The sequence below is a fragment of the Tympanuchus pallidicinctus genome, unplaced genomic scaffold (assembly GCF_026119805.1).
Source record: "Tympanuchus pallidicinctus isolate F22 unplaced genomic scaffold, pur_lepc_1.0 scaffold5, whole genome shotgun sequence".
Lineage (NCBI taxonomy): Eukaryota > Metazoa > Chordata > Aves > Galliformes > Phasianidae > Tympanuchus > Tympanuchus pallidicinctus.
This window is the reverse complement of record NW_026294769.1, coordinates 48,875,548-48,883,822: the sequence shown is the minus strand read 5'-3', so window position 1 is coordinate 48,883,822 and position 8,275 is coordinate 48,875,548.

Genomic DNA, 8,275 nt, shown 5'->3' with positions numbered 1-8,275 from the left:
GTGTGAAAATAGCTACGTGCAGACTTACTTTGAGAGGAGGAATTCCAGAACCAAATTAGTAAGTTTTATTATGTAGTCTTGTGTTTCTATGAAGTCTCTCTCTTTCATCCTCAGAGTTTACAGGTTAAATCTGGATTTAGATGCCATCGTTCAAACAAACAAAGTCAACCAATTTTGCCCCACGGTATTTAATGAAAAAGAAAATGCCAGAAGATCTCGGCCTTTCGAAATAAGCAGCTGCAGAAAGATTAGTGAAGATATATGTATGTTCAGACTGCTCCCTGCAGCGAGGCCAGGGGGTTAGGGGTACATTCATCATACACATCAGGATTAACTCGGCTCCTCTCGCAGCACTGCAGTTCTCACTAAAATGTATCACCACTGACCTACTTTTCAGGTGGCTTGGTGAAAGTCACTCCAAATCCTTCTGGCATTTCAGTGCCATAAAATAGTAATGTTTTGCTGGAATAGAGCATCTTCCTGAGACTGCACATAGTACAAAGGTAAGTCACACAACTGAACACAGAAACTCACCGCTGGGAAAACAATTCTAGTTTCTGTAACACGAACAAACAAACAGCAGCTGGCACTGAAGGTCTTTACTAAAATGCCCTTCAGGAGTTTGTCTCCAAGGGCAGATCATGTCCCCAGAGATCTTATCATCTCTGATGCCTTTACTCTTCTGCTTTTCTCTTTTTTATAAGAAAGTTACAGGTAGATTCTGTGGAATTTTCTTTTACCTTTTTTTCTTTTCCTTCGTGCAAAAGAGTAGGTTTTAGTAACTAAAAACCAGATTTATGTTTATGCAGAATTATGCTACACAGCACCATCTATCTCATTTGAATACTATGCTTCTTGAGGCTGAGACAGCACCAGCTTTCTCCATAGTCCCCATGCACTGCCAGCACAGTCCCTGCAAGACAAACATGTAGGAGTGGTACTCTGCCTGGGAGCGAGTGCTGAGAGCCTGGGTCTGACATGTCGCTCTCCTTTGCTGCTGCTGACATTCATATTCCTGGAGCTGAGCATGGGGAAAGCAAAAGCTGCTCAGCATGGCAAGCTTTTGACATGTGGCATTTGCATCCTGAAAGACAAAGGGCCACATCTGGTGCCATCAGGCAGAAAACCATGAGCTTATGGGGAACAAATCCTTAATCACTCTCCTAAACACAAGGAAGACTTCTCATAAATTTAAATCTACCAGATTATTATCTTAAGTTCTTTGGGGATTTGCTTCTGATTTGATTGTGTTGGCCTCAGTGGAAAGTGGAGCAATGTTTTCTTCAGTGATGTTACAAACTCCTAAAGTATGCAGTTGTACAGCAGGAGCTCTGGTAGATACGAATCTGCTGTATTACCAATGCTGCGATGGTAAAATGAGCTGCTGCACCCTTTAGTCCTTTGGAGGCTCCAGTAGGGTTATTAGAGAGCATGTTTTTGCTTTCCAGCCCTGGCCATACAAGGGCTGCCCTACAAAAGAGGGCATGTACATGACTCCCAGGCAGCTGAAAATCCACATTGATTTGTCTTGCCCAGTAATTACATTGGTATCTCTGTGGTAGGGTTAACATGTATAGCCAGTGGGGAAGGCAAGAAAAAGGAACTGGTGAAGGAAAAAAGGACAAAGTCAGCAAATTTATGTCACTCTTAGCCTGTAGGATATGCATATTATTTCTTCCTCATCTTTCTCAGACCTGGTCACCAGTTCACAGCATTGAAAAAATATTTAAAGTCATCTGTATTTCTATAAACAATGCTGGAGGAAAATTTATATAAATGATATAATAGGTCAAAAAGCGATCACAACAGCAGTATGCAGAGTGAGGGAGCTGAGTGGCTCTGCAATGCTATGAATTGGGGCTGCTGGGCAGGTTTTCCAGCTGCTGCTGGAAGGAAGGTTCCATCTGTGCATCTCCACTGCCATGGTTGGAACCATGAGGTTGGTAAGGACTTCTGCCCCAGAGGACTCCCATGCCCAGGCCCTGTCCAGGCTGGGGAAGTCATCTGCTGGCAGAGGAGTGGTGCCAGGCAGAGAGACACCCCTACCAGGTGCCAACCCAAAGCCCTGATTTTATGAGCAGAGAGAATATGCTCTCTGCTGCCCTACCATGTATGTTAGGGGCAGGGAAACCAGCTCTCACACATCCAGTGTACCACAGAGCTACCACAGGACGCAACTCACAGCAAGACTGCAAAGGCAGGAGGCAACTGAGCAGCCTAAGGCTTGTAAAATATGGACACCAAAGAATATGATAATGTCTAAAAAGTGTTTGTATCCCATGATATAAACATTTTGTGACCCAGCGGTACAGCTGACCATCTAACAGGTCCCTTGGAAGTGAATTAGTATTTCCAATCCAGACATTCATTCGGCTTACTTCCTTTCGTATTTGTCTTGTTACAACAAAAGAAGTAGCAGACACCTCAGTGAGTGAATGTTGCATAGTGACACAGGGTAGTGGCTGCCAGGAGTTTAAAGAGAGTTCAGAAAACTGTGGATTAAATATCTTTCCTAACATTAACACTGTGCTAAATCAAAAGCATTACACTCCCTGAATTTGAAATAGATTTGCCTATATAACCGAGCAGATATCCTTTGAAACAGAGAGACCTTTTTATCAAAAAGGAAATATTGCCTCCGTTTGCCCAAGGCACGTTTCCTTCCCTAGGATTTGAGAAGGTGGGAAAAGAAAGCAGAAAAATCTTTCATGGAATTTATTTTAAAACATATTACATTTTTGCATTTCAAATAATGACTTTCTTTAATTTCATTCTGCCTGTAATTTTTCTCTGTAATGGATTTTGTTTGCCCCTCATTTTAAACACATCCCTGTCTCAGGGCACCTGGAGTATGCATTTAGCTCAGAATTAATTTCTGTAGTTTTAATTAATTACGATGGCTGTATTAAAACTGAACTTCAAGGTTATTTGTAAAATCCTTTTTTCTTACTTGTGAGATACCAACGGAGAGCATAGATACTCATAGCTATATAAATCATTCTCGAGGTCTAAATCACATTTATTAAATGTCTTTCAGGTGTTCCTGGCTTCTCTTCTGATGGCGTGAGAACTCCAATGCCATCTGCAGAATCCTTAATGACAGAGGTAGAAGTGAGAGGAGCACAGGGGAGCCGGCCCTCAGGTGCCATGGCTGCACATGGGGATGGGGAGTCCCAGGCACCACAGCCCACTCCTCTGCAGCTGCTGTGTCCCTATGGCCCTGCTGTGTCCCTATGGCCCTGCTGTGTCCCCGTGGCCACTCATGCTGCCCACAGCCCCAAGGCAGCACTGCCCGCTCCACAAGCCCGCCCTTCAGCCACGGCCTCTCACTGACAGTTTCACTCTGATCCTTTCAGTTGACCTCCAGCTTCCTGGTGAAGGAGGTCAGAAAGGTCAACTGCTTTAGGCTGCAATCCTTCAAACCTCTTCCTCAGTGCAGCCAGCCGTGAAAAGAATTCATGCGGTGGAGTACTTGTCATTCAAACTGAGCGTTTGCTCAGCCTCAGCTCCCCTGCACTGGGGACCCGCACCTGGGCCATGAATGCCTGCGGAGGGAGGCAGGCCCTGGAGCTCTTGGCACTGACGGTGGTTGCGGTACCTCGTCCGCTGTGCGCTGGCCCTAAGGCAGGGGAATCAACTGTTCACCTCGATGTGAGACAAAGTGGCAATAGTATACTGTTTTTGCTTTCGGTAATTTTTCTTCCATTTGCTCCTTTCCTTTTTTTTTTTTTTCTGTTTCTTTCTTTTTTTTTCTTTTTTTTTTGGCAAAAAGCTTCTTTTGAGCGTTAATGGCCACCGTGTGTTCAGGTTCATTACACTCGGCAGGCGGGCTATTAATTGAAATGTGCATTAGTGAATTCAGAAAATGTTTTTTACTCAGTTCCTCAGGCAGGTTTTGATTTGCTTCCAAATGCTCCCTCCATGTTCTGGCCAGACGTTCATAATGGGCTCTGCTATGGCAATGGCCTGGATTTCTTGATGTGTATTTTCGTGTTTTCAAGGATTACTTCAGCTTCCTACACATGATGCAACACAACTTTGTTGATACTGAACACCAGCAGCATGTCCAGAACTTTGCCGCAGCAAACCAAAATGGAGAAATTATCACATTTTCATTACAAAGAGAGAAAGCTCTTTACACAAAGCTATCTGTAGATTCAGGCATGATGTTTGTCACTGCCATTAGAAGTCAGCCTGCCATCCTGCTAATTCAATTCAGATGGGGGTTCCTCAAATTCACTTGCTCTATTCTTTCTCCTCAAAAACAAACACTATGATGCTACTTATTCTTGAATAGCAGTTTTAAAAGTCTTGTTGGAATACTGCATCAGTGCATTCTTCAAGATTTTATTTAAGGTAGCCATGAAAAAAAAAAAGTAGTTAAGAACCATATATGTATCTTTATTTTTAATAAAGAGTTTTCTGACTGAATAGTTCACATATAGATTTCTAATACTTGTGGGGATAAAAACAGCACTGATGTGATTTTTTTTAAAACCAAAACATTTCCTCAATCAGTCACGGCCACTAGCTTTAATTTATTATTTTTGTTCTCTTTCCAAACCATCTCCTACAAGCAATGTTGGAGATGCATCAATATACAACCTCTTCAGTTTCTATCAACATACTGAAAGATTGATACACAGAATTTAGTTTAAGGGAAAAAAAATGTTTTCTTTTGTCCTATTCAGGCCATCCCCAATGCTAAAAATAAATAAATCCATAAAAATAACAGTATTTCTCAGTACTGAATCAAGACAAAATGAACAACCAATTGTTCCTGCACAGCACTACTGAAGCACTGTCAGCTGAAGTGCTGCCACAGACACCTGCTCACACCCTGTAAAAATAAACTGCTGGATTGTGTCAGCAGAATTGATGAGCCCAAAACTCTAATGTCCCATGGCAATAGGATTCCCGTGTAGAAATCTGTTTGTGGAAAACCACTGTGCATATATATGCCTTGCCCTGGTCTCTTGTAGCTGCACTGTAGAGTAGTTATGGTGGGGTCAGGGCACTGAGACACGCAAAGCCCTGCAAAGCATTCAAATTCACAACCAAGCTTTCAGAGCACACGAGCTTATTTGCTAAGTCTGATCTTTGGATCTGCTTGGCAGACAGCAGCTATCTTATTCTTCTCCTCGTGTAATCACTGTAAAAAGCAAACTGTGTGGAAGTGGGCTTCCCCAGTGCTGGCATCATGAGGAATTACTTTGTCACTTTAATAAATTCCTCTCATTTGGAGAAAACCTCAGACCAATGCTTTTGTCAGAAAATAGCTCACTTGCCCACAGGACTGAGCATTAACCAGGATGCAGAGCTAACATTGACTGCCTCAGACAAAGCGGCCATGCCAGGGGCCATTCCTTTGACAGAACTATTTTATGCACCTCAGCCATAATGTGATTTGTCATTGATTTCAAAGATGCAGCACATAGACACCCAGGCTTTCACAGGGATTCTTGGCCGGCAAGAAATTTCTATTAGATTATTTAATGTCCTCTTGCCAATGGGAGTTTCTTACTGTTGTGCTCCTTGAATGGAAACAATGCTGTCCTACCAGCCCCCACACATACCCATAAAGGCCTTTAGAGCTCCTTGTCCACCTATCCATAGTGGCTCGATTTCCAGAGGTGATGGTATACTCAGGTCTATTCTCTCCTTAAAGAATTACAGCTGCTCAGACCATTGGGAATTCAAGTGAACAAGGCACATACAGAGGGGTAATTGTTGTCTCTGTGGGCAGGCCGGGCACAATACGCTCTGCTAATTAATGCCAAAGTCCACATCAGATGGAGTGGGTGGGTGAGAGGCTGGACATGAGGTAGGATAGAGGTGAAGAAGGAAACACACATCAACCCATTCAACGTTTTTTTTGTCAGTGTAAGAGAGGCTGGAGAATGATCCTCAGAGCACAGCATGCCCACAGTGTCACACTGAGTGGCACAGCTGAGGGACACCAGAAATCTCACTGTCACCCACTTCTCTGCATTAGTCACCCACAGGAAATTTGTACTGGTGGAGTTGAATGTTGCATGCTCGTTATAAGAGGTTTGCTTATACTACACACAAATGATAATTAGGAAAATAGCTCAATGTTTCTTCAAAAGATATTTCAGTTTCCCCAAACCGCAGAACCCTGCAGGCTGAGAACTCAGAGTTTTCCCCAATTACTTATTAAAACTTCTTTAACGAGTATTTCTGCATGAATAAAATATGTGGAATTAGGACCACACTTTATATTACATAAAATAGGAAATAAATGAGCGACTGCAGCCACCTGGAGAGCTGCCTGCACTAGCAGAGCTTGTGCAGAGTTGGGTTAACATATAAATTGGTCCTTAGCGCTGTATCAGGGAGCACCTAAATGCATCCAATGGCTTGCCATTTTTCCATAAGGGAGAAATTTTGTTCCTTCTCTTCCTTTACCTTCTCCTGTAACTCAGACCTCCTCCAGCCATGAGCCCTACCTCCTTGCTTGTGGTGGCTCTGGAACCATGGGCAGGTTCAACTCACTGATCCAGCAGAAATCTTGGCACCTCTTTCTTCCTGGGTCACGTTTCTGCTTGGTTAGTAACCAGCATTAAGAGAAGGAATTCTTTGATCCACAGACATCAGAGCTGAAACAGTGGAAATGATATGACTGCTGGCTGGGAACAGTGCTTCCTTGTCCTGGTGGAGGTGAACTGATGGCTTAGTGCACACCATCTCATCTGAAACTTATGGTGTCTGAGCCCCTCAATCCACTGTAAGCATCCAAAAAGCAGTTCAGTAAAAGCACTTGCTTTCCTCCAGTGCAGCTGAGGCCATGCACCTAGATAGAACATGACACGGCTGCCTCACAAGACCTGCTGCTTCTCTGCCAGCCCCATCAGCACAGTGTTGGCATGCTTTCACTTTGAGCTGGACCGGGAACGAATCCAGACGAAAAATAACCTCTTCCTCCAGCTCACTTAAAAAGAGTCACATAGGAACAATGTGGGACAGCAGAGGGCAAAACAAGGCATCAAATGGGCTTCTCCAGGGTATGAGATGAAGGTGGCACATGTCCAGCTGCACGTTGCTGCTGCTATCCAAAATGAGACCAGACAAAGGCTGGGACTTTCATCAGTTCTTACACCTTTGCTTCTTGGGTTAGCCCAGCATGACTAATTGCTACCAACAACAGCCTTTGGGCTGAAGGTTAAATTGAGCACTCTATTTTTCCTGATTCTTCAATGGGGAAAAAAAAAACAAAAACAAAAACCAAGCAGAAGTGGCTGAGATGTATGTACATTATTCATATGTTATTCACACGTGTGAAGCTGTATAATACAGGTTAGAATGAAGGCTTTCAGCTGCCCTTCCTCTCCCTTATGCTCTATTTTTTATGCTCCCTTATGCTATATTTTACATTCTTTTGTTGCACTCTGGTACATGCTAAACTATAAGGCCCTTGTGGCAGGGACCACATCACTTATGCACCAGTGCAATGCCTCACATAATGGAGCTCTAACAGTGACTGGGGCCTTTGGGAGCACCTGTCACAGAAATGACGAGAGGGAATAGTTTCACTCTTGTGGAGTGCAGAATTAATCATGCTTCAGAGTGCTTGATTTTTGCTAGCCTCTTTGAAGGACTCCATCACTTCCTCTTGCCTGTGTGGGTCCTTTCCCTGCATTGCCTTTACACACATATGTGCATACTGCTGTAACTGCTGGTCTTTCCCACGTGCCAAGAGACCACTGGACCACTTCTTCATTCTCTGCATCTCTCCTGTCCTTTTGTCCAGCTGATGTGCTGAATAGGTCTGCAAATAATGGTTAGTTAATGAGCAAATCTCAATCTCTCTGATTTTTGTTTTAAAGAAAAACTTATATTAACTCTTTTATCCCTAAATACAGGGAAAGATGATAAATTAAACAAAATGGCATTTGAGGCTGGAGCACAAAGGGGACAAGGGGGTGGGAGGGAAAAAAGGAAAAAGCAAACGAGAGCTGCCTTTGGACATGATGATATCTGTAGGTCCCTTTCAACTGAACTATCCTACTGTATCCTATCCTATCCTGTCCTATTCTATCCTATCCTATCCTATCCTATCCTATCCTATCCTATCCTATCCTATCCTATCCTATCCTATCCTATCCTATCCTATCCTATCCTATCCTATCCTATGCTATCCCAGACTCTTTAGCAGGGTCTGTTGTGATAGAACAAGGGGAACTGATTTCAAGTTTAAAGATGGTAGATATAGGTTAGATGCAAGGAGAAAGTCTTCTACAGTGAGGGTGGTGAG